This window comes from Micropterus salmoides, unplaced genomic scaffold (genome assembly GCF_014851395.1).
Source record: "Micropterus salmoides isolate LMB-PRFRI ecotype aquatic unplaced genomic scaffold, ASM1485139v1 Ms_hic_scaffold_19, whole genome shotgun sequence".
NCBI lineage: Eukaryota > Metazoa > Chordata > Actinopteri > Centrarchiformes > Centrarchidae > Micropterus > Micropterus salmoides.
Window position 1 is genome coordinate 20,119,853 of NW_024041039.1, and position 27,626 is coordinate 20,147,478.

Genomic DNA, 27,626 nt, shown 5'->3' on the forward strand with positions numbered 1-27,626 from the left:
CCCTATCTCATGTAATTCAGCACTTTGTAAGACTTATTAAAACTCTTATTCTTATTATACTCAACAACCATGCAACAATAACAATCCTATTAACGCTCCCGTAGAAGAACGCTCTGAACTTTTGGTGCTCCCTCACACAGCGGTTTTAGTTCAAGTGGATGGAGTTATAGAGAAGCAGTTCCGGTAATCAATGCTAAAATGACAAAAAGCCGGCCGTGCTCTCCCTTTCATCAAACTTTGGCAACTTTCATCAAACTTTGGAGTGACTTGCCCAATAAAAAGATGGAACATGTTTTTTAGTGAAACTCACTGTTGCGCAATCTGCATCCTGACCGGGAAACTTAACTTTCCATATCTTTTCAGGCCGCTGGCTACATAATGGTCTTTGAATGTAATTCATATTGTATGTTTAGTCAGTGTTGGAGCTCCTTAAATGTAAATAGCGACAGATTGCAAATTACCCAATGATTGGATCATTTAAAGTTGTCAGTCAGTGATGACCGACTGGCTTTGGAAAGCCTCAGGCTTTTATGTGTTTTGACATTTACTATCCTTAATGAAACAGATTTTTTTAAACCTGGATGCTTAATTAGATTTCAAATAAACTGTAAAAGTACCATTTTGTTTGTGTAATCTTATCACAGAACACAGGTCTATGATGTAAACAAGCGGAATCTGATGTAAGTCTCGATAAATAGTGTACATAGATACCTGAATAGCTGGAACAGCAGTTGTAATGTTTGAGGATTTTCTTCATTTATTGCATAGCAACCATGTTTACTCATGCCTATCAACACAGACTCTCAAAGGCCCCTCAGTGCTGCTAAAATGAATCTGGATTACTTTTTTTGGCTCTGTACTTATATGGCTAACTTGTTGCAGATGTGTGATAAGAAATGTAATTGTGAAGGGAAAAAAATCACACATTCTTCTCTCTGGTACTGAACAGAAAAACTTGCAATAAACAACATTTTCAGAAAGTTAGTATAATCAATTCTTGTATTTGGAATCAGCATCAATCTTGTTTTTACATCATTTATCATAAAATGACAAATCGCACTGTCAGTCCGGACATGTTGTTCCATATGGAGTGAATCAATCAGGTGCAAACACATAATCATAACAGGACGTTCATTTTTGAAAACCTCTGACTCATGGTGATTTCGGTAAACGAAACATCAGATAATCAAGATCCAAAGGGCCTCTTCAGATGTTGCAGGCAGGGTGGAAAAGCTTGATTGAACTTACTTTCCGAGATGTCAGTACACTGATTTTCGACTGCAGACGTCACGTCTTCACAGAATGATTATTGGTATCACTGTCGGAACAGTCTGGCATGTTCATTTATGTATATATGTCTTTTTGTTTGATTTGGTTACACAACCTCAATAATTCATTTTGGACAACAATAAAGGCTTGTTTGTTCTTTGCTGGATTAACAAATAGCAGATTGTTCTGATTCCTATGCTGGTGGTACCACCAGCCATACCAGACATTCCAGCCACCTCAATTGACAAATCCTGCACGGCTCAAGGTTTAAGTTTTTAGCATGCACTCTTTAGTCCTGCCAAGTCTGTTATGTAATTGAAGTCTGCTGTTTTGGAGACTTTCACAGTGGCTGTCCCTCTCAGCAGGACAGAGTATGAGGACAGCAGCCGCCATATAAGGGCAAGGCTACCGTGTCATCGCAGAGCTTCCCATAATCTCCAGAAAACACACTCCCTGGCAGGATGGTATGTCACGATTTCCACTTTCCAGCTGTCTTTTATCTGTGCTGGTATGTGTTTGATGTTTGCCATCTAGTGTTTTTGCATGTGTTTCAGTTATATCTGCGTATGTGTATTCACAAGATTTTGTCTGAAACTGTGAGAGCTGCGAGCCTGCAATTTGTTTATTTCAGAGGTTCTTTCCAGTGCAGTCACAGTTGATGTCATGGGGTTTCTGCTTACTTGCGAATGTACTGATTGATTGTTGCTCAAGTTGAGTCATATTCACTGTGGTAGCTGGAGATGTGCTACTGAGCCGCAGTGACATTTTATTGTATTGTCTAATGATGATTAAGGCATAGTATTTCAGGATGATCCCATCTTTGTGGTGGGAAGAGTTTAATAAAAAGCGACGTGTCTGTGATCACAGTCTCACTTTATTTAGGGGAAACAATGCGGAAAGGCCATGAAGTCAAGACTGTCATCAGCTGGAATAATCTTTAAAGATCCCGCACACACACTCACACGCCTCCCAGACTATCTGCGGTGAGGATTTGCCAATTAGGAGCTATGAAATAAAACATCTGGGACAAACGGCATCAAAGTGGAATCAGATCTTTAAGCCGTGTGATACTTCAATAATCCGCAAGTTTACAGGAGAAGATGCTTTTTTCCCGGATTTAAAAGGCAAAGAGGTCTGTGTCAAATTTGTGGTGTCAAACAATGTGTGAGTGTGTCGGAGGTGTGCCAGAGGTCATGCATTAGATTGAGCTCATCTGCTGTACCAGTGGATTTCATATGATGATATGATCTTTTCACTAGCAAGGACCACAATCAACAGATATGATTAATTGATTTATTGATAAACAAACAGAAAGATGTATGATGCTTGCAGTTGCTGAATAAACATTCGAAAGCCTTGTGGGGAAGCTACGATAGGGAAATTCGCCATAGCGCCCGGGCACGACGGACCCCTATATAACCCTATGGAGAGGAAGAAGGAAATGAGGAGACTGGACAAAGAAAGGGGTGGGTGGGAGGAGTGCGGAATGTAAGAGCGAAGAAGAGGATGTGTATTGTGTGGGTATTTATGGAAATGCCGGAAGTGACGTCATTTATGTGTGGTCACCACTGGTAGCACCACTTCACTAGCAAGGACCACAATCAACAGATATGATTAAATGATTTATCGATCAACAAACAGAAAGATGTATGATGCTTGCAGAAGCTACGATAGGGAAATCCACCATAGCGCCTGGGACCCCCAAAAGGCTTCCAGTTATTTGAGAGAACATTGCGTGATCTGGGATCTTAAGATCTGAAGTGGGTGAATCTTAGCTCAGATCCTGGAGGAGTGAACGAAGTAATGGATGGGAGAAATGCCTTACAAAAGAGTACTTTGGCTGAACTGCTTGCAGAACCAGAATAGAGTAGCTACTAGACCGGTCTCGAAGGTCAAGCAAAGAGGAGATGTAGTGAAATGAAACCGAAGAGAGCAAGTCAAGTGAGGGATGCTGTAACCAGCGCAGATCGTGTGGAAGCAGACGGACAGCGAGTCGGCTGTAAGAGGAAGGATACAGGGGTCTTAAGATGGCTCTTGACGTTGAAGACATCTAAGAAGTTGGGGTATCTGAGAATGCATTTGGAAGTTTGGAAAAGAAGCCAGTGCTTCCGCTAAGATGGACTTCAGTAGGGTGTGTTTTGTAAACAACTATGTCTCCTCATTCTGTCCAGTTAAATATGGTGTGCCTCAGGGGTCGGTCTTAGGACCCATTTTGTTTTCCTTGTATCTGCTTCCCCTTGGACATATTATCCATAAACTTGGCATTTCTTTTCATATTTATGCTGATGACACACAAATATACTTGCCCGTCAGATCCACAGACCCTGGAATGCTGAGTTCACTTAACAACTGCCTTTGTGAAGTTAAAAAATGGATGTCAAATATTTTCCTCCAGCTGAATTCAGATAAAACAGAAATCCTGGTCATCGGGTCTCTGGGAACCAGCAGATGGCAGTATTTGATTTGCCATCTGCTGGTTCCCTAGTAAATCACATTAAGCCTGTGGCAAAGAACCTTGGTGTTTGGTTTGATAGTAATTTAAATTTCGAGCAGCACACCACAAAGCTTGTTCAATCATGTTTTTATCAACTTAGAAATATAGCAAAAATTCGATCTATGTTAACTTTTAAGGACACCGAGACCATTTTACACGCCTTCATCTCATCACGCCTGGATTATTGCAACAGCCTTTTCACCTGTTTAACCCAAAAATCTATTGATCGACTCCAGACTGTCCAGAACTCAGCTGCCAGGCTTTTAACCAGAACAAAGAAATATGACCACATTACTCCTATTTTAGCTTCATTACACTGGCTCCCAGTATGTTTTAGAATTGACTTTAAAATTCTATTGATCACTTTTAAAGCTCTTCATGGCCTCTCGCCTTGTTATATTTCTGACCTTTTAGTCCCATACGCACCAGCACGTACCTTGAGATCCTCGGGCAGAGGTCTGTTGTCTGTTCCAGAGTCTCGACTGAAAACTAAAGGGGACAGAGCGTTTGCTGTCAGGGCCCCGAGGCTCTGGAACAGCCTGCCCGAGGAAATCAGGTCGGCTGAGTCAGTGAACTCTTTTAAGTCCCTTCTTAAAACATACTTTTATAGGAGAGCTTTTCCCAATCATATTTGACTTTATTTTATCCCTTTTATTTTACTGTATTTTACTAATTTTATATAAATTTTTCATGCTCTTATCTTGTTTTTTTGTATTATTGTTTACACTTGTTAAAGCACTTTGTAACTTGTTTTTGAAAAGTGCTCTACAAATAAGGATTATTATTATTATTATTTTGTAGCCACTGTGGGCGTGTTGATGAAATTAGACGTAGTGACGAGGAGGAATTGGCGATCGAATGTAAACCCAGAGATGACAGGGGGTGCCCAAAGCCTTTTCTGTTTTGAGGTTGTCAAAGAAACTTTCATTTGCACATTTTTTAAAAATCGCATGTATACATTTTTTTCCTCACTTAAAATAGTAGGCAGACTACTTAGTAGCAGGGCTGTAATGGTTCTGAAACAAAGACCAAAATCGCGACACATAAGTCCTTGATCTCGTGTTGCGGAGAAAGAACCGCGACAAACCCACTCATTGGACTGTTGACCTCTAATTAAGACAGAGCAACTGTGGCAGCGGCAGGTGGGCTTGGTAGCGGTGTATATTGTAGTCTATTTGTATTAACAGTAGGTTATTGTAGGTAATTTTCCACCTTATAGTTTAGTGTTTATTTACTTGAATCTGCTCCGCTGCGCTTCTCCCCACACTCTCACAACTGTTAGCTCAAGGTTAGCTCGAACGGCTGTTAGCTAGCTCAAAATGACTGTTAGCTCAAGGTTAGCTCCAACGGCTGTTAGGTCAAAGTTAGTAAAGTTAGCTCAAAACAACTGTTAGCTCAAGGTTAGCTCGAATGGCTCTCAGCTAGCTCAATCTTAGCTCAAAATGACTTTTAGCTCAAGGTTAGCTCGATCAGCTGTTAGCTCAAAGTTAGTAAAGTTAGCTCAAAACAACTGTTAGCTCAAAGTTAGTAAAGTTAGCTCAAAACAACTGTTAGCTCAATGTTAGCAAAGTTAGCTCGAAACGACTCTTAGCTCAAAGCTCGCAAAGTTAGCTCGAAACGACTCTTAGCTCAAGTTCGCTCAAAGTTAGTAAAGTTAGCTCGATACGTCTGTTAGCTCGAAACGACTCTTATCTAGCTCAAAGTTAGCTCGAAATGGCTCTTAGCTAGCTCAAAGTTAGCTCAAAATGACTTTTAGCTCAAGGTTAGCAAAGTTAGCTTGAAACGACTCTTAGCTCAAGTTCACTCAAACAGCTGTTAGCTCAAAGTTAGTAAAGTTAGCTCAAAACAACTGTTAGCTCAACACGACTACTAGCTCGACACGACTGTTAGTTCAAAGTTAGCAAAGTTAGCTCGATACGTCTGTTAGCTCAAAACGACTCTTATCTAGCTCAAAGTTAGCTCGAAACAACTCTTAGCTCAGTTAGCTCAAAACGGCTCTTAGCTCGAAGTTAGCCCGAAACGACTATTAGCTTGAAGTTAGCTCGAAACGACTGTTAGCTGTTAGCTTAAAATGACTCGTAATGATTGCGAACTCAAAACAATCTGTACTTAAGTGGTTAGCTTGTATGCTGCTAGCAACAGTCATAACATTTATAACCTTATGGAACTGACTGCTGTAGTTGCTGGAAGTGTCCAGCTGTGGCGCTGGCGTTCCAGTGCCAAAGGCCCCTAATGAAGCCTGCTGGTGTGGATGGTAGATGTAGATGGCTGGGGTGCTGGCATCCCAGAGCTGGGTACCTGAAGCCACCAGAGCTGGATGGCGGGATGCTGACGACTCAATGTGGTTTTCCTGTGTGATGTAGGCGGCTGGTGCGGTCAAATTCAATGAGAGGTGGAGGCCTTGGAATTCTGGTGTTAGTTGACGTCCTGTTTTGCTTTGGTATCGACTTTTCTGCTATCTTGAGATGGAGGTAATATGTGAACTGTCCCACAGTGGTGCTGACGTCACAGCGTGCGTAATGCGCCACCCGGAAAGGAGCTGGTGTTGACGGAACTGAATGCATGGCACGCTGAGATGACAGCTTGAAACGTTTGCTGTATTGTCTGTTGTCTAAATCAGGATTTTTTCATCTTTAACCGTTTTCTGAAGAGTGGCTATGGTTCGTGTCTAGATTGTTCGTGAAGACTGTTTGATTCGGGACCTCGCTAGCACGGGGTAATGCTGTGATCAGTTGTTTGATGAGAGGCGAAGGATTCTTCAGGTGCAATGTTTGAATCCTTCAAGTGGACCGTGGAAGGCAGATGGCGTTTAAGCTGGACTCACCCGCTTCCCGCCCGACTTTAGGACTGTAGAAAGAAGGGCCTCAAGCGTGGAGACGGAGGAGAGAATTCGGCTTCTGGTGCTGGGTCTGCTGAGATGAACATAGAAGATTTCGCGAATCTGTCTGAATAATTCATCGATGGGGATAGCTATGTGCCAACACTTCTCAAAGAAGTAAGTGGATGGAAGTAGCTTGTAATAATTCGCATTATAGAATGTTAATGTGGCGTGCTTGACACGATGTTGCTTGGTCTCGGTTCATGTGCGGAATGCGAGAGCGAAGAAGAGGACATGTGTTGTGTGGGTATTCATGGAAATGCCGGGAGTGACGTCGTTGATGTGTGGTCCTGCTCCTGAAACTCTGCTGGTAGCACCACATCTAGAGACTTGGTTACCTCCCAGAAGCATAATTAAATCTAGGAAGGTACTGTACCAGTTATTTAAAAGTTGCTGTAATTGAGTTTGTGTTGAATTGAGCTTTAACTACTTGTTGTACTGCTAAACAAGGGGGGAATTATACAGTAACCAAGTCTTCATCCATTTGGGATGATTAGGGACCTTTGACATGTCATAGCAGGAACAGCACAGGTGTAATTAATAACATTGACGATGGTTGGATTGCATTTAGGTGAGCCAGTTCCAAGTTCCTGTTATTGTTCATGCTGGTTCACTGGAACAGCTTACTGGGACACTTCCTGGAACAGAGCCATCATTGATGTTATTAGTTGACAAGTCAAACTGTCTGACCTGTCTTTTCTCTTTTAACTGAGCTTAACATTATTTTTTCCTCTTAAAAGAGATACCATATTGACAGCACCACTAAATGTAGTGGGACCTGTTGGTAGGATGTTTTCATCCTCAACATTTCTGGAACTAAGAAGCAGCCTTATTAAAATGGCAATAATATTTTTTTGGCCACTTAGGGGCAGCACAACAAGCTGTAAAAACAACAATAACACAATATCACCTTATAAAGTTGATATAGCTAACATGTTAGCAAACTAGCCTGCAATTATCATCAGGCACAGGACAGCATTAGCTTTCATTAGGAGTCATGTATCAGCCAACTTGATTACAATAAGGCCAGTAGTCACTCATCTTTTAGCTCTGCTTGGGTCTCCACCAACTCCTAATGGAAATATAAATTTTTCACCCGGCACCTACAATATATAACTGTGTGCAAAAGTTTGTTACAGTTGCCTACAAAAGAGAAATTACGAACTTTTGTTTGAACAATATAAGAATAAATGGTAATTAATCTTGTTTAATCCAAGTAATTTTACTTCTGCTTGAACAGTCTGTACCACTTATCTTTCTACCCCTGAATCTAAAGCCTGAATGCCAGGATGGAGAACCATGGATCCATTTTCATCGGTCAAAACATAGAATTATTGCTATTTCCAACAAAACAACACGGGCTTGCACACATAATTTTTGGAGCGAAACAGGGAAAGAGCGAGGAAAGAAAGAGAAAACAGATATTTGGGTTGCTGTCATTTAGCCACAAAGATAAAGACTACACGCAAAACCCTTCCTCCCAAGTTTCAGCTTTCAGTTATCCCACACTGATTACTGAAATAACTAAAAGATTAATACTTTAGCAATGATTGTTTTTGGCATATTTTGTTTATAAACCAAGTGGTTGCATTGCAACATGACTCAAGTGTGGTGCCAAAGGAAAAGGACGGTACAAACTCAAGACTTGAAATAGTTTGGCCACTCTCCCTGCTGGAGCTGGCTGTGTCTGTTCTTTGTCTGGGCAAGAGCTGCTGCTCACCCATTTCCGTCTCTCCTTCCCTCCTTCTCCCTACTGAGGTAAAAATGAGTCACTGAGTCAGCAGCTGGTCTCCGTCATCCCCAGTATCGCCCAGGATTCCACAGGAGACCAGCTGCCGAATCGCTACACTCTGACAACATCACTTCCCCTTTGCCTTTTTATGGATATGTTCACTGCCGGCAAAAAGGCCTGTAATGATAAGATCCATGGTGAGTTTTTGTTGATATAGGTCAATCTGTAATTTACATGTTTTGTTTAATGGCATTTTGTTTAAACAAGCCCTGTGTGTGCGACTTTGGAAAACACAATGCTAGAAGTTATTTATAATGCTGCCCCTGAAGAGTTTGTTTTCCCTATAGCAGCTACTGAAGATTTACATTTTAAAGATCAGTGCAATTTTTCTGTCAGAGGTCACCAACATCAGCATATACAGGCCGCAACAGCAAAGGCTGGGGTTTACAATAATACACACACTCTTAAGAAGCAAAAGCCTCAGTGACTCTTTTAGGACTTCTTTACAGTGACTTTGCATTTGCATCTCTTCAGTTGCCATGTGTTATATTAAGCATTACACTCATATTTCATAAGTTATGTGTAAAGGCCAAACACATAGAAGCATCGGAAACATTGTGGTTGTTACAGTCAGGTAGATGGGAACAATTGTCATATTGAAACATATTTATGTACAGCGGCGCTGTGAGCTAAATGTTTATTCTAGTGTTGATGTATAGCAGATATGTGCTTGTTCCCCACGTTCACCAACTTAGTTAGCATGCTAACATTTGTGAATTAGTACTAAAGACAAAGTACAGAGGGCTAGTTTTGCAGGTATTTAATCATAAACTAAAGTATTGGATAGATTTAAATTTTGACCTGATTATGACATTAGAGGAAAAATTAAGGGACTGTCAAATTTATTACAAGTATCCCTGGGAAGGGACATAATTGTCTATACCAAATATAAAGATAATCCATCGAGAAGTTGAGTAAAAGTCAAATAAGTCAAGAGGCTGGTGGTGCTAAAAGAAAAGTAACGGGGTTCTCCAAAGTCCAAAACCTTTGGAACTCTTTGGAAATAGATGTACTATTAATAGAACAAAAATTAATCCTAAAAACAAAAGGGAGGTCTCCAGTTTTGTCAGGGCTGTTGTTTATAGATGAGTGGATTCTGTCATTGAATGTTTAAACCAAGGTGTTTAGTTTTCCCATTCCACTGGCTGAAAGGACAGGCAGGTCTCTGTCTCGCTCCATCTCATCTTTCTTCCAGTTTTCCTCTGAAGGGAGGTGTCGTGCCGTGTGCTGCTTATTTGAGGAGTCGCTATGGAATTCCCTGTCCCTCCTATTTTGACCATGCAGCGGTGGAGATGAGAGCTGGATCTGTCACTGCCCACTGACAGTTCACTCTCAGACTGCCTGTTCTGCCTGATGTTTATCCACAGGACTCGGTGGAAAATACAGCCTGAATTCTTGGAGACATGCGGATGTTTCGCCATCCTTTCACCTGTTTTGCTTTCCAGGTGGAGTACTGTTAGACCTAGTCGAGGCCCTTTCTCCACTTCTTCTTGAGCAGTTTATCACTCCACCTCATCTATCCTCTGTTTTTTAAGAAAAACAAAAAGCCAGTGGAAACAAGCGAACGAGTTTCTTCTTCTGGAGAAAGGGAGATAAAATCTCTACAATGCATATTAATTTTTGCTTGGAGCCTCTTGTCTAGCTTTTAAAAATCTCGCTTTATTGACTTTGGCAAGCTGATGATGTTTCAGCATCCGAGGACAGTGCACCATTGTTTTTTAGCTCAATAGCGAGCCATGTTGCCTGAAGCAAAGACACTCATTGATCCAAAGCGTTAACTTTGAAGATGACTGGGCACAGTTTACTTCAACAGATCATTCCTTTCTGGTTGGAAGCAGTATCTAATGACTGAAAGCTTTGCAGAATTATCCCATAGCGAGTCAATATAGCCATTACTTCAAGTATAAGCATTATGCTTCAAAGAGGTAGCATTGTTCTTTATAATGCAAATCACTGTCTGAATATTTACACTACTGACTGCAGTTATAATCCTACATTCTGATAAAATCAAAATCCTGTTTTTGATGGGGATTACTGAAACTATTAACGCTTGAAGCCAAGTATGCCAAACTGAATGCACATTCTCTGCTTTGCACTCAGTTTGTAATTTTACAACACAGTTTTTGCAAAACTTTAAACACAACTCACTGCTTTACAGTCAGTTTTCAATTCAATAACGCACTTCTATTAAAACTGTAAACATTACTATATTTTTAGTTTGCATACCAATCAGAGCTTGAACACTACATGTAAATAGGCCACAGGTTAACATTTGTTTTGGCTTATAATGGAGGCTTTAGTGGGGGAAGAATTAGAGGAGTAAGAGGAGGACATGGATGAGGAGGTGAAGAAGTTATTTGCAATGACCATATTTACAATGTGGGTCTTTGTCGTGAACAGTCGACCTTTTCCACCAGACACCAGTTTTCTTGCAACTCTGTGAAAAACATTTGATTGGTTTTACAGTAGTGACACATCCTTGTCATTATAGTGCGTATCACTGAACCAGTACCAGTGCAGTACAACACTTAAGAGTTACTTACCGCTTCTCATTGCAAATAACCAGATGATACCTGCAACAGTAAAGTGGCTTAGATTTGGTGAAATCTGTTTCCCCGAGTTCCCCTAAGCTCAGCCCATGGTCTTCCTCTTTCTATTCCTGGTCCTCTCCTTTTCCCCCATCCTACTTGATCTCACTGTCTCCTATTCTTCTTTCTTCACCTCCTCGTCCATGTCTTCCTCTAATTCTCACCCCTCTAAAGCTTCCATTGTAAGCCAAAACAAATGTTTACCATTGGCCTATTACTATACGTACTAGTGTTCAAGCTCTGATTGGTATGTGAACTAAAAATCAAAAAGTGTTTTCACATGTGGAATGCCAATTAGCAAAATAGTGTAGCAAAATATAGTAATGTTTACAGTTTTAATAGAAGTGTGTTACTGAATTGCAAACTGAGTGTAAAGCTCAGAACGTGCATTCAGTTTGGCACACTTGGTTGATGATTTGACAAGTGTTAATGGTTTCAGAAATAGTGCTTCAAGAATGACTGTTAGTCTATAAGCATCAATCGACATTTATGATGGATTCAGAATCGTCCAAGTCCGCATCGCGATGCAGCTAAGAATAAATTATTTTCAACACCCCTAGCTCACTTTATTGACCGGTAACCTGTACGCACAGCCAAGTTGCCTTTTATGCACAGTGACATAAACAGTTGTTCCAAGTAGAACTGTAGCTGAATGAGCGAAATAGGCACAGGCACCTTGCAATTTTAGTAGCCCCACTTCGGATTCAAAATAATATGAATTCCATCAGATTATATTGCTTAACTCAACAACTGACCCACAGGAATGAAACGACATGGGTAACATGGGTATGTCAGAGTTCTTAGATAAATTGGAAACTGGAGAGGGAATTGACTAGCCACTTATAGACATTTCTGACTTTCATCATTAAAATGCAGAGTGGCAAGGGCCCTGGACAACCATCCTATAGAATTTTATTTAAAAAATGTAAAGGTAAATTAGCACCCCTTTTACTTGAAATGTTTAATGACTCTCTGGACTCTCTTTCTCTTGCTTCAAACTCTCACTGACACAACCATCAATTTCTTGCTAAAGCGAGGTAAGGATGCAACAGAGTGTAGTTCCTACTGCCCGATCACAGTATCACTAACCAAAACAGAAAAATGACTGGAAAGAGGAACTTGGAGTGGAGATTTCTGTCAGTATGTGGCTGCATGCCATGGACAGGGTAGACAGAAGTAGCTTTTGTGCTGTGTATAATTCAATTTAAAGTTCTCCACTTAATTCATTTGAGTAAAGTCAAACTATCTAAAACGTATATTGATGTAGATGAAACATGCAGCAGATGTCACAGTGCCCCCACCAATTTTATGCAGATGTTCTGGTCCTGATTTCAGTTATCTGGTTACTGGTCCACCATATCTAAGACCCTCTCTGAGGCAAATACTACCTTATCCTCAAATGGCCATCTTTGGGTCTATTAACCACTGACTAAAAGGTAAAAGGACATTATAGCTTTTGTGTCTTTGTTGGCCCATAGGAGGATTTAGCTCAAATGGAAGTCTGCCAGTCCACCCAATTTGTCAATACGGATACAGTTTACAGCCAGTCAATAGGTAAAACACTACAGAGCATTCTTTAGACTACATAAACATATTTTCCAATTTTAAATGTATAGTAATCACAACTTAGTACAGTAAATATATAGTATACTGTAAATACTGCAAGTAATACAGTATATCTATATCTAAGTATACAGAATATCTGTATATTCAAATACAGTAAGCCCAAAGAACAAAGAAAACTATAAATGAAAAGCACATTATACTCAAAAATGTTGTGCAACTGCAAAATCAAAGTCCATACAGTAAGCGACTTCATCCACATCACATGCAACCTTTGCAAGGTTGCAAGGTCCCTTGCCAAGCAAAGGAGGAAAACCCTTGGAATTGCTGGATGCAGCCTGACTGTAACAACACTCCACACCTGTCTCACCACAGGCCAATTCCATTGCCTGTAAGAGATTTTCCATAGTAAACAAGTTTCGGTCATAGACCTTCCACCATCAGGCAGAGAAAAATTCTTCTGTTGGACTAAAGTAAGGGCTGTAGGTTGAAGGTAAACATTTATGAATCACTGGTTGCTGGTTTACGTTGAACTACTAGCTTTGCAGAACACCACAGTAAAAGCTAACATTGTCCCATAGACAGGATGTACTGCTGGCTGATGATCCTGCTGCTCATGCTCAAACACAAAATTCCAACGACCACCCAGAAAAGTAACAAGAGGTTCAGTGTTGTATGGCCCCAAGGTTGAATGACAGTAGAGAACCTGTCCCTTACTTATAGCTTGGTCAAAGTGTGACATTGCCACCACACTGGCCAGGGACTTGACCACATTTTGGTTTGATCTCATCATTAGAAACAAGTGTGCAGAATTATGAGTTGTTGTGTGTAAAGATGACAGCTGTGTTGTAGTTGTGTTTAACTTTTGCCGCATGCATTTGCCATTTTGCCACACAAGTGCATCACAGTGCAAAATGTGTTTTAGTGAGTGAGAATGTGTTTAGAGTTTTGCAAAAAGAGTGGATGAGATTTGCAAACAGTGTCTTAACTACCTGAACCTGGTTAAGGTTTTGCCAAAAGAGTGACTGATTCGACAAATGGGTTTAGGCCATTGAGCATTGGGTTCAGAGAATGGGGTTTAGTGTTTTAGCAATTGTGAAAAACAATGTAAGTGGGGCACGTGGGGCTTTCCTGTGTGTTACTCTGCGCCAGGGCACAGTCACCAACTGTGCTTCTGATTGGCCTACGCATAATTAATATTTTTGCCTCCCCCCAGCATTGGAAATAGTTAAACTTCTTATGAATTTGATCTGATGGTGTTTCCCGAGATTATTTGTCTCACTGTCCGTCATAATTTAGCCTATCAGGCTACATGAGTCACTTAACGAGAAACGTTAACCAGGTGTGTTTTGGAGCAGCTGCTGGCAAAAGCCATCTCAGAGGTGAGCCAAACAGAGCACCAGCAAATTTCAAAGCTCAACTTAATTATCACTGTCAGTAAATGGTTAAACTGCTCACACACACAGTTGGTTGAGAAACAGCTGTGTATGGCACGCGCTCTCACACTGTGTCAACTGTAAACTCTGGTTTTATACGCAGCTGGTTTGGTGGTTTATGACCAGTGGGATATAAACCAAGCACTCAGTGTTTTGGTTACAGTTTGGCAAACTGTGAAAGAGCATATGATAAAGTGTGTACAGATTTTACTCATGGATAGGCGTTAGGCTGCTGTATGAATGAGCACTTTAGAGATATAGTGATTATAATTATATATATATGGTGGGTCTGGTAGTATACTCAGGAAAGATTGTGAAAATGGATGGATTTAGCCAGAGTAGTGGCTTAATCGAATATTGACAACATATTTCTGTGGTTTTTACATGGTTTGAATTTGGTTGTGGCTCCATGGGGCTTTATAGAACCATGATAGAGAAAGATCAAGAGGTGAATTTGTGCATTATACTTTGTCAATTAGAGCAAGTCAGGCAGCCTTCTGTGTTTGAGAACTGTGCTGTTTCTTTTTAAATCGCCCACTAGAGGGCTGCAGCGCCGCAATAACCAACCTGGTTAAAATAAACAAAATGAACGAAATGACACAAACAAAGATTAGTTCACTTTAATGAACGAGATTTGGTGACTCGAGTCTTTCAAAAGAGTGACTTTTACCATCACTACTATGGAGTGATGCATCTCACTTCTTCAAGATATTTGTTGGGAACTGCACATGTGCAGTACCTAGTTAAGGACTACTAGCCAATCATAAGCAGAGTAGGGTGGGCCCTGAAAAGCCGGTAAACACGGCTTCAGTTCAGCTGTACATGTTCCCCTTACCAGCTTAGCAACATGGACTGAAGCAAGAGTTTCAGAGTGGTGAGTTATTAATCTGTAGCAAAAGTGTCTTTCGTCCATAAAGTTTTAACTGAGCTCTGTCTCTACATCACAGTAATAACTTTATGTCCATTGAATGCCTGGAGGGTAGCTAGTGCTTGGAAGGGAGAGGAGCGGTGTGCTGCAGCTCAGTGTTTTGCCACCGGTGTTTTTGGTTTCTGTGGGAGATGGGAACTCCCTTTGGGGTGGACTTTGGGCGTTTTTTCACTTTGAAAACCTATTACATGCACAAGCTTTGTTATGTTTAGATCACACTATATTCAATCAACATAAGAAAGTTATGAATGAAGAATGATTTTATTTTAAGTAAATTTAGTCTGATCAATTTTATATAACAAAAATTATTTCTAATACAAAAGCAAGAGTTTAACAAATTAAAATCATATCTTGCATTCATGCAAACATCAATATTAAAAGGTTGCAAATGTAAAAGTTGTTTTGTATGACTTGAAGTCATTTTGTAACAGTAAATATATTGATGGAACCTATATGGGAACCCACTGTCCTAATTTGAGATCAGTAGAGTTCAGGTGCTGTGAACAAAGCAGTAATCTGCAAGATCTGGCAGGGCTACACTGGAAGCTGGGACTCTGGTGCTTCACATCTGGAATGATGCTGCCATCAGCTCCTCTGGCTCCTGTAAACACAACAATGTTAGAAAATTAGTGACAGATCCTTCTACTGCCATAAACCTACTGAAGTCTGAGATCGCCTCAGTATGATAATCTCTCTGGCATGTAACAGTAATTATGGCAATGTGAAATACACTGTGCAGTATTAATCTTGCTACTGAACACTTGAACAGTCAAGTTAGCTCTTATTGTATATTTATTAATTTTGCTCTTATGTGAAATTTACTGTTGAACTGGTACTGCTTGATATATATTTGTCGAGAATTTTAATGCACCTCAGGTTGTCACAATAGTAATCTGCTACACAATAACAAAAAAGGGCTTGAATCTTGAATGCAAGCAGGGCCTCACAGATTAAAAATACATGTAGCTGGAGAGTGTAGACAAACTCAGAAGCAGCTGTCAAACAGCTATTTTGTCTACATAACTAAATACTTGACCCAACTCAGGAACATGGCCATAGTTACAGCCCAGCTAACTTACCTGTCTTTATCGACAGAACAACCACCGTTGCTTCCCCCTCAACTCCGTCCCTCAGTCCAAGCAGAGCCACTTATTCTAGTGACACAGTGACTCCATTACAGTAACTTTAATGTTACTTATCCAAATCTAACAATGCCTGTTTGGCAAGTTTACCGTTAATATTGCATAACGTCAGCTAACTGACGAGGTGGGCCATTAACGTTAACTTACTTGACTTACCTACGCTTTTTGTTCCAAAGTTTTATCACCCTAAATTCAAACACTTCTCTAACACGTTTTGACTTGTGTGCACGCTTCTTTAAAAACTGCAGTTAGCACAATCCCGTTATTTTAGCATCATTACCAAAGCTTGAAGCTGGCTAATTAGTTTGTTAAGTAACGTTAGCTATGCTAACAAGCTAACGTTATGTACCCATAACGTAACCTGCTAATTATTATAGCAGATAATAAAATACCAGAATTTCACTCACCAACTGCAGCACAGGCTTCGTGGAAGTTCTCTTTCTCTCCAGTAAAAAACAGGGCAGAGGTACAGAGCTCCGTGACTGACTCTATTAGCTGAGCTAACAGACAGTTAGTCAGCTAGCAGTGACAGCGGCAGCAGTCACCTGTCAATAAAAGCGGCCACGCCTCTAATAATTCAGAAATTTAAGGCTTATTATAATTTAAACGAGTGAATTATAAAAAAATTCACCCTCCTCACAGTTGTCATGAAGGGCAAAAATATCTATTTAAACTAAAACCATTTTTTTTACCAGGCTGTAAACATTTTTTATTCTGCTGTAAAGTTGGGCATTTTAACATGGGGGTCAATGGAGATTGACTCCCTTTTGAAGCCAGCCTCAAATTGCAGTTTTAGGTCTTTCCGGATTCACATCACCCAGGAAACCGGAAGGTTGCTGCTCGGCTTTTTCAATTTGGATACCTATTACATGCACAAAAAGGTATAACTTAATAAAGGAGAGGGAAAAAGCCACAAATCATAAAATGACCTCTTTAAATAATTGGTTAATATTTTTATTTATGTTTATTATGATTGAATGGTTTGTGTTAATATGCTTTGGCAACTTTGCATTGTATGCAGTCCTGCTAATAAAGCCACTTGAATTGAAATTAAATGTAGATGGCGCAACTCTCTCTCTACATGGCTCTGGAACAACCGTAGTGACAGGGCAGGCTAAAGTAACTAGGGGTATGGCTTAGCCTATGGTGGAGAAACATGAAGTTTATGATGCGGAAGGTATAGTCAAAAAAAGAAAATGATAGCAAGGACAAACATGGTTACCAATTGGTGTAGCTTTTCCTTGTTGGAGAGCGCTGAGAGAATGGACTGGTGGCAGACATGGTTGTCGCATATTGCACAGATTGGTATATGTAAAATATTTGTAGTAGGCTATGTAGCTATTACATTTAATCTGCCTAAATAATGGTTTACTGTCTGAACGTGGTAATGTCTCTATTATGTCTGTATTATTGTAACTATTTCTGAACACAAGCCTGGGGCAAGCTCAGGCATACATGCGTCTACAGTGTTTGTGCAATTACCCTCACTGCCAGAGGGGCTGTACAGGATAGTGAAAAAGTGATGCACTCTTTATTTGACACATTCAATATTATTGTAACTAATAAGATCTGCATGTATTGTGTCTGTTTGTTGTCTTTTTTAATATACCATTTATATTTTTGGGGTTACATCAGACACGAACCAAGCCCAGAAGAATCTGTGTTGAGAGTTACTTAATAATAGCAATGTTAAACAAAAGTTTGACATCAGCATGGGTTTAATAATGAGGTCTGGTTTGATTTCCAAAGCTCTGTCATGCTCTGAGTGAATGCGGATTGCTCACAAATGTAATTGCTGATGCATTAACATAAATGAGTGGTGTAACTTTTGACTCTGGATGGCTGATTGTGTTGAGCTCTCCATTAACAACACTTACTGATAATCAAGATATTATTGTTGGATGTTGACTAGCATTGCACAGTATATCCTGAAGTTGGCTATTACAAATGTTAAAGGGGACTTTTCTGGTTCTTGTGGGATTTACAGATCCTGGACGCCCCTCCCCGTGTGAGAGCTGCACTGTGGTGTTTGGCTCCCAGGCCTACATGACACCATGACTCTGCATACTGGCCAGACTAACTTTCCCTCTCATTTGACTTCAGTGACTGCTTTTATTATAGTCCTACATTCTATTTTGGACAGCTCTGGTGAGAATGTGAAGAAATTTAGTTCAAAGCTCACTAGGAGAGGAGAAGGAAAGCTTTTTTTACAGCATCCTCACAAGTATCTCATTGGAAACTCCCAGAGCAAACTCTCCCTCTCTGGATTATGAGGTCATTTTGTTTCAACCTTGCCTCACCCTGGGTCTGTTCTGTCCAGGGGATCACTTAACACCCCATTTTAAATATGCTGCAGTGGTGAGTCCACTGAGATCAGTAAATAAAAGGAACCTCATCTTGCATAATCACCTTAAGCTAGTGCTCAATCTGAATTGATACTTACACAAATAAGACTCCAGGGCAGCCTCAACATCTGCAGCTCTGCTCCTCTTTTCCCATCCTCTCAGAAAATCGGAAACCCCATGGCTGAAAACACCTTCGCCCCATCATCTGGTCCTCTTTAAGAACCGGCAGTAGATCCGCCCGCTTGGGCCCAGTCTTTGTATGATACTTCAGCTGGACTTGGTAACTTTTTTTTTTTTTTTGTTGGACCAATTTGAAGGAATTTTTTTGTGACTGCCACCTCATGAAAGAGTCAGTTCTTCACTTTCCAAAGGCAACAATCTGCACGTGTTGATTCTCACTAGAGCTGACAGTGTTGGCCTGTATCAACTGATTTAGGGCCTTTCTTGGTTCGATATTGATTAAGAGTATATGGAGTCAATATGTAGAAAAGGGCAACCAATCATTTTATTTGGAAAAATGTAAATCACTCCACTTCCACAGCCATCTGTCTGTCATTATTGCATGTGTTTGCCTGATAGTGTGTCCACAAACTGTTGCTATGTAGAAATGCTGCATACAAGCCCACAGCTGACCATTGGGGGAGCATGTCCAAGTTTGCAGCCGGTCTAATGGCAAGTCCATGGAGGACAGTGGGAGTGAGGGGAGGACATGAAGAGGCAGGGAAGAGGGCTTTGAGTCACACAGCACAAAGGAGTGAATTAGGCCTCTCCGGGTGACTGACTGACTGGTGTTTGGATCCGTCACAGCCGTGGAAATGGCTGGAATCTAAGCCATGACTGGAGGACACTGCACATGTGTATACTTGACAGGAGTGCGCGCTGATGAGCCCACACACTCATTAAGTGAAAAGTCACATATGCACATGAGTAGACTGACACGTGCATCAAAAAGGTCTGAAAAAAAATTATAGGGTTATGCAAAGTCAAAATAATTAAAGATAAAGATGTGTGGCTTCTGGTTATGGGCTATTTGTAATTACTGCTCATCCAATGTTATAGAGTTTTGTGATCTTTGGATCTCAAGAAAGTGTATTTGTAGAGGAGAAAGAGAGCAAAAACCAGCTCAGTCTATGATGGTTTACATAACACAGAGGAGACAAATGATGTGGACACACAGCGCAGAGACAGGAAGTACTAAACCAAACACAAGAGGAATATCTCACCTTAATGCTAAACCCACACTGACCCCATGCCAGGTTCAGGTTGGGACCTCACAGAAAAAGCTAAAATTAGAATCTGATGGGAAATGAGAGGTCTGTGTTAGATGAGCTACTGACACTGTTTATTTCTCCCATCACTTCCTGTAGGCTGGGAAAAGAAAGCTCTTTCAGATATGTGTGTTTTACTTTCGCTGTGTAATGCTATCTGAAGTAGTTGCTTTCTGCTCACTGCTCCTCTTCATGTCTGATCCCTCATGTGCATCCCACATGATATACTGTGTCCTTGTTGCTTAAAGACAGCTGTATAACCAACCTGTTCCTTCCTTTACAATAACCAGATGTCCAGAAGTGAAGACAGACATCATATTATTAAACTTCTCATCTGAAGGCATATTTACTGAAGCGGGGGTCATACTGTTGCAGGCTGCTGAGTCTGGTACAACCGCTCATTGACCTTTGAGATAAAGCGAAACAGATTTCCATTGGCATAGGGAAACAGTTTCATCACAATAACCTTTGTGACTTTCTTTTGAAGGGCGATTGCGCTAACCACAGCAGGAAGGACAGCCAGCATCCCTCTCCAAAAGTATTTAATCTTTTTCTCTTATAGGCTGGAATGTGGAGGATAGGCATGATTATCCAGACTGGGAAGTCTTAAATCACCAACAGAAGCTTGCTTCTATTCTGCAGACTCACGCTTTCTCCTCTCCCTCCCATTTGTTCTAGCTCTTTCTCCAATGATGCCATGGCCTTACATTCTTCTGTTATGCAAAAAGCAGCTATGTTGTCACTAGCTTTAAAGCTGCTTGGATTAATATTTTTATATAAACAACGGTGTAAATGTAATGTGTAATGTAATGTAAAAGGTGAACCCACAGAGAGTTATGGCCCGACTGGAGCTTTTTAGCGTCTTTCAGCTCATTTATTTGGTTTAACATTTTAGTTCACTCTCGCCGCTTTCATTAACGTTTTTTCTAGATGAAGCAGACAGCTGTTTTATGGTGAAAAAGCTCAGGTAATGAAATGGCCGCTACCTGTCCAACACCAGACAAACAAAGTTAGCGACTAGCAGGTGAACATACATAGCATTTATTACCTAAAGAGGCAGGTGTTTCCCTCAGGAGTTGGTGGAAACCAAAACAGAGCTAAAAGGAGAGTAAATAATGGACCAACATTCATCAAGTGGCTAGAAACTTGACTCCAAGCTAAAGCTAACGTCAGTGTGTATTTACAGCTGTGCTGCACCCAAGTGGCCAATATAATAAATTATAGCAAATTTTAGTGTTCTATTTTCTCCCTACAGATTCTGTGCAGATTTCATAACTTGCACCAGTTATTGTTTTCACAAATGTTTGGTCAGAACCATGAAAAATTTAATTTCTTAATTAAATTATTTTAAGGCAAGATATATTCAAATTTGAACATATTTGTCTTGAATTTTATGATTCTGGCATAAACATTACTTTTGTTTTTTTGTTCATTTATCCATGAAGTCTACTTCGTGTGGCAGGTTGATGTTATACTGACTAGAGAGAAGACAATATCTTTTAAAAGTGAAAGTGTTTGGTTTTGTAACTACTGTATATACAGTGTGCCTGTATATAGATGAGGATCTTTTGAGAGCTTTTGATATCTGGATCCTCTTGTTTTCTTTGGCCTGGTCCACATCAGAGGGATCAAAATGTAGCAGCAGACCAAGTCTCTATCAGATAAAGAGGCCCAAAGACCTGAGGACATCTGCAGGGATAAAGGCTGGTGAATGACAGAATTTATGAAAAACAGTGTCTGAGATTATCAAGACATTTAAAGAATCTTTTAGGGTGAACATTCTGAATGTAGTTGATATAAATGTATATACACATTACCTGAATTCCTGATTGCAACAGTGCATCTTTTTCTAGAAAATGGAAAACAGTGGCAGCAAAGGTGGTGCAATTACAAAGAAGCAACTTCTAGACATTTTAAGAAATCTCAAAAAACTGTTTTCTCTACTTATGCACATCCATTGCTGGCCAGCACGTGTTAAGCACGTGTAAATAGCTCATGGGTTTTGTGGAATCAATCAAATCAGCAAAATGTACTCCAGACTATGAGCGATTATATTTAGGATGCAATCCAAACTCACCACTACCTTACAAAAACACAAACCTACTTTTAAGTCTGAGCTGTTCTCTGTCCACGTGCTGATGCTTAATTGAGATGACATTGGAGCAAATGGCAGAACACGTTTGAGGTGGCAGGAAAAACACAGCAGACTGCCATGGGACTGTATATCCTATATTCTGTTGGTTTAGGTTTGGTGGGAGAGCAAATATTGCATTTAAAAATGAATCTCAAGCGCCTCTTTTCTCTGGAGCTTACATAAAGAGACGGCAACCACAACATCCCTCCCTTTTTCTCTGCAGCTGTAGGACTCTCTCCCTCACAGCCACAGCACTCCAGCCTCACTAGACATCTCGAATGACTGCTGTCAGCACGGTCATTAAGTCTTTCAGTCTGGGTCTGTTTGAACAAGCTCTTCCAGCGGTCAGTGGCCACACAAAACTAGTTCCAAGCCATTGGATGATTTGCTTCTCTCTGCCCAAATTCAAGCCTTGGTCCATTTAATGGGTGGTCAAACATACTTATTGTAACATAGAACAACACTCCAAGTCATGGTTTTGTTAGCTTCCTTGGCTGCTTGGTTCAAAAACTGCAACCACCTGTTTCTGTTATCACCTAAGAAGAATGTAATCTGTTGTCAGTGTGTGGCTTACATTTGTTCTTCACTGAAAAATTCGAATCATTATATCATATCTGATTTAAAAAGTCTGAGAGACTACACAGCCACACTGCTATGTGAGGCTGTACTTAGCGCTAAATGCTAACAGGTACCAGGTATAATGTTTGCGATGCTCAGGAGGATCATAAAAGTCAGCAGTCGCCACCTCGTGAGGACCATGAGTATGTATCCAAAATGTCATGGCACTGTACTTTACTTGAGTATTTTCTTTTTAAGCCACTTTATACTTCTATTCCACTACATCCCAGAGGGAGAAAGCAGGTAATTTTGTACTTTGACCCAAGTAGAAATGTAAATTGAAGACTTTTAGTGGAGTAATATTTAGCAAGGGTAAGTTCAGGATTTGTGTACTTCGTCCACCATTTGTACTGACCGACATCGTGACCCTAGTCTCATACAGCTAACATGACTAAAACAGTGTATTAACAAATTGCTGCATACTTTGCAGGCTATTTTTTCACCAATAAATAGTGCTATGTCAATTTTTTTGGTTACATTATAACTCATCTATAGCAAGTGTCACCAAGCCTAATCCCTAGTTCCAAGCCAGATTCATCTAAATGACCTAGGTATAGAAAGATAAGGTATCCTCATGGGTCTAGACAGCGGACATATCTGTCTATCTGAGTCCACTTGTAGCATGATATCAGGCCAAGGACATGAATGTTCTCTATGGACAAAACCGCCTGCCATTGCTCGACAGATTCTCTGAATACATTCTATTCTGTGATGTGAGACATCTGTGTTTTTGCAGCAAGCCAGTCACTCGGTTCTAATCCAACAGGGTGGTGAAGAAAGGAGTTTTTTTTTTCAAGGTACACTGGAGATCTACATTGCCCATTCATTTGGATCTCCATAAACATTGAAAACCGCTTTAACGTCAGTAAGACAGTCTAGTATGACTCTTTCAAAAACAACACTGGATACTGTCTCCCCGGGATGATTACCTTTACAGCCTGAAATGTGGCTTTTAGGACAGAGACCGCTTTCATTGCTGCCCATCATCTATTTCTATTTTATCCCTTGCTCGGTTACAAGCAGCCCTCCTCCCTGACACGCACACATAGGCTTTAGGCTACGTTCCTGACCCCTTTTTGGCCAATGTGTCAGCCAGAACCAGGGGCCACACAGAGCACTCCTGAGTGCTCCAAACCAGGGGAGGTATTCTGTGTTGACACATGAACTTCAGGTCTTTTTGGTGAGTGCTGAAAGGTTCATCAGTGCTCGCCGCCCCAACAGTAGCATTGTGGCTGCCACTGGAGTTCCTACAGAAAAATCCTGCATAAACTCCCCATGGGAAATAAGGTGTTGAAATATTGTCTTATGTCTAGAGTCAGGTTATGCCCTTGTCATAACACTGTTAACAGAGCTAAATTATATCCTTTGGGCACTGCTGGAATTGCTTACTGCAATTGGGTGATTGTCATGTGAAATCGTAGCAGCAGGCATGTGTTTAAAATGCTTAGAAAGGCTTGCGGTTTCCACCCCTGTATTTGTTTCCCAATGCGAGGAGTGTGAAGTGTGGCCTCTACACGTGCCTAGAAGGTTGAGAACACTCGCAGAGTCCTCAGGCTGTCTTTGTGACATTTGTAAGGGGGCAAGAGTGGTTGAGTTTTGAATGCAAAATCCATATTCGTTAATCACCTCATTCCTATCTAAATGGTTTTAAAAGTAGAGCTTAAAAGGAGTTTTTGCACCGTTCCTGTAAAACACTTGACATGTATTGGAAACCACCCACTGACCTTTTCTTTGCTAGAGCTCAGATCTCAAGTGCTGACAGAGTGAAGCCTTTGTACCTGAAATGATAAAGGTGGGCTGTTCACCTCAACATAGCCTGTGCTCTACAGTAATGTGAAGTTCACAGTACAAGGATCAACAAGAACATTACATTGTTAGCAAAACTTCAAACAATGACAAGCCTCACTGATATTTGGAGCCAAGTGTGAGAACCTAACAGTAACCAAAGTTAAAGGAGACAGACTGTCTGGCATGCGCAACATTTAGGACACAGGGTAGGCATAATGAGCCTGGGATTGTTCTCAACAACATGCTGCATTCTGTGAGAGCATTTGGTCAGCAGTGCCAGCCTGTGAGAAAAGACAGCTCTACAGTGCAATTTGCCTTAATCAGGCAGGCATGACGGGACCCTGAGAGCATGTGCAGTAGTTAAATGAGTTGGATCTTTGTGGACTGACTTAGAGGACAGGGGTAAACATATTCAGCAGTAGTTGCTTTCGACAATAGGTGAGGTGTAATCACAAAACAAGTTGATGTTGTGACATCTAGGTGATAAGGAAGCCCACAACAAGACATAATTTCCATGAGACAATAACATCCCTTTGGAAAGTATACGAATGCATGCCACAATGCATACTCTTGCTCATTTCAGCATAGCAAGGCTTTCTTTGCAGTCACTGGCAAGAAGTCCAATGTCATATTGTCGACAGATCAGGCATGGCAAATTTAGTTTCCCTACACTAGGCAGGCTGCTGAATGAGAATTTTTTTAGGGGACATAACCCGAACACGGACTTCTTGAACCGAGTGACATGCCCCGGCTCTGCCTGCCAACAGCAGCCAATGTGGTATCTCTGTTGTCGCTCAGCTCTCAAGGCCCCTCAAGTGTTGAGGCTCAAAGTTAATGAGTTGAATCTCTGCCCCCTGGCACAAAGCTAGCACTTCCTGCAGACCGTGCGGAGTCTCAGGTTGGCCTGTTGTAGCTTTCAAAAACAACCCCGGCTGTATGCAGGACAACATAACCTGTGGATCCGGAGGTTCTTCTGCTTAGTGGGAAAGATTAATGACTTGAAAATGAGAAGATACACGGACACAAAAAATGTGGGGCCAAACCCTTTCACTGTTGCACGATGATGATGGTGGGTCTTATAGGCCCACTGCGTTCTTCTTGCTTGACTAAATAGTCTTCCTGATAAATTGCACCATTACTAATCAGGATGCATTACACCAGGAGCACTGCCACTGAAGGTTTCAAGCTACATATTTGGGTTGCCTGTTTATGTGCTTGTGTGGTCAGAACTGCATGGAAACATTCCATCTGTAATCACACATTGTACATTATAGGGGTGAAGGTTGAATGATATTACTATACAGTCTATTTAAAGTTAATTTATTACTATTTACTATCAGATTTATTTTAAGCTAACTATTTTAAGTATTTATTTATCACTTAAAGCTAACTATTTCAACCATTTGTCCATTAAGTAAAGTTAAAGCTTACTTTAAACGGCTATATATAGTTTTCATTGAAATCACTTATAAATTAATCATACACCTGTTTCTCTGTTGCTTCGACCAGCCACAATTCGCTTCTTATGTGAAGGAATCGGGTCTGGTTCTCTGCATGCGCACTCCCGAGCCTCTTGCCAATTACAGTGACAACACCGCAGCTAACGAAATTGCAGTCCACCAACACCAACGGCCAGCTTCCAGCACAACATAGACTACAACACAGACTCCAACACATTATCTGGTGCAAAATCTTTCAATATTACTTCGCCAGCTAACGTGATCCATGTTACTATCCTGTGTACCACCTGTAATATGTCAAATTGATTTTAGTCTGCAAAAAAAGGAAGTATTGTACAAAGCAAATGTGGAGTGATTTGTTTTTACTAGCCTATAGTAGTGCAAGGCACGGGCAGTCAGCTACTTCAGCACAGATCTGCCGCTGTTTGCTTCGTAACGTTCGATTTAGATTTATTTTGATTTTACCCATACTCAGGTACACAGCTTCTTCACCTGTCTCAGTTGCTGTAACTTACGTGACCCACATAATATACAATAATGCAAAATAACGGCACCGGACAACACCACAGTGGAAGACTCATTCACTATAGTAACGTTACTGCGGTCTAACTGTTAGAAAGTGTGGCAACAATCTCATTTATAAAATTCCATCTAGCTCACTAAACATTTTGTCATCGTCATCACATTGCTGAGCCTCCAGTGAAAAGTAAATAATAGCGTAAGTTACTGAAAAGCAGGCAGATGAGCTAATGTATCTCATCGGCGTAATCATAAACGTAATCATGTAATGAGCATGGATTACTTCAACCTCAAGCTCTTAAAAATATTTCTGTAATGTTGCAGTGGGAGTTTAAATGAGTTTCCAGCATGTTGTGTGTAGCTGTCTCCTGATGTTTCGGTCTAGGTGTGTCGGATTCTGCTTGCTCATGAGTTTGAGCACACGTACAAGCTCGCACTTGACTGTAATCTTAAAACCGCACCAATAGTGGCTGTTGAAAACTGCATATAGCCCCTTTATGCTAACTATTTCAACCATTTATCCATGAGCTACTATTTATCTTTATTTCCATTTTTTTTAATTAGTTGAACAACTCTACAATCCCTCCAAGTACTGCAGAGGTAACCCTTTAGGGTACAAGGAGCCTACCCTGGTTGGGAATCATTGCTCTAATTTATTCAGCTGGATCTAAAGGTTCACAGGGAGACTAACTGTAGCATTCAGTGTACTGACACTCGCTTAGTAACTTAAACAGCATCTGCTGTAGACCTTTTGGGTCTTACAAATGGTAACAACATACAGTACATGTGTTTATGGTAATCAAGCAAAACTGTGCACATTTAGAAAGTGGACATATCTCCCTGTTATACTAGTGTGATTTACACCTGTGTGGAGATGAGACACATGCCGTTTGACTCCCATTGGTGGTTCTTAGTAAGGATTCTTAAGACTTCACTTTCAGTGCTATTTCAACCCATGCAGCCTGCCGCCCATATCTCCAGAAATAATATACTGCTTTCATCAGATGCCCAGTCTTATCTATTGTGGTTTGCGCTTCTCTAATGGAGAAAATGTGTTTTGTATGTCCCTCAAACAATTTGTAAGCATAAAAAGCATAAAAACAAAACCCTGTTTCAGTGTGGGTGCTGTCATGTTTACCTCAGATTTACTGTGGCAATATACAGTGCACACGCTGTGTTTCTGTTGATGCCATATTCTGAAGCACTGTAAGTTATTGTGGTGTGGACGTTGAGAGTGGAATTATGGCAAGAATGTGCTGTGATGTTCCTAGGCAGACTGTACTTGGCTGTTTATTTTGCTGGTGGTCTGAGGCTGCTTAATAGTGGCGCTTTGGTTCTGGAAGAACACTGAGCTTCTGGATTGATGAAATATCCTCAAGATCCAGCATCTGAGGTCCTTGAATT

General features: G+C 40.7%; 1 protein-coding gene across 2 annotated transcripts in view; it reads left to right on the forward strand.

Annotated features, from left to right (window-relative positions):
• The first annotated feature begins 1,632 nt into the window (after positions 1-1,632).
• Positions 1,633-27,626, forward strand: part of LOC119910885 (KATNB1-like protein 1) — a 48,796-nt gene continuing 22,802 nt past the window's right edge. Inside the window, exon 1 of one of the 2 annotated variants that reach the window (XM_038729714.1) lies at positions 1,633-1,733. The gene's annotated coding sequence lies outside the window, so the exon portion shown is untranslated. The other variant, XM_038729715.1, reaches the window with a different exon arrangement.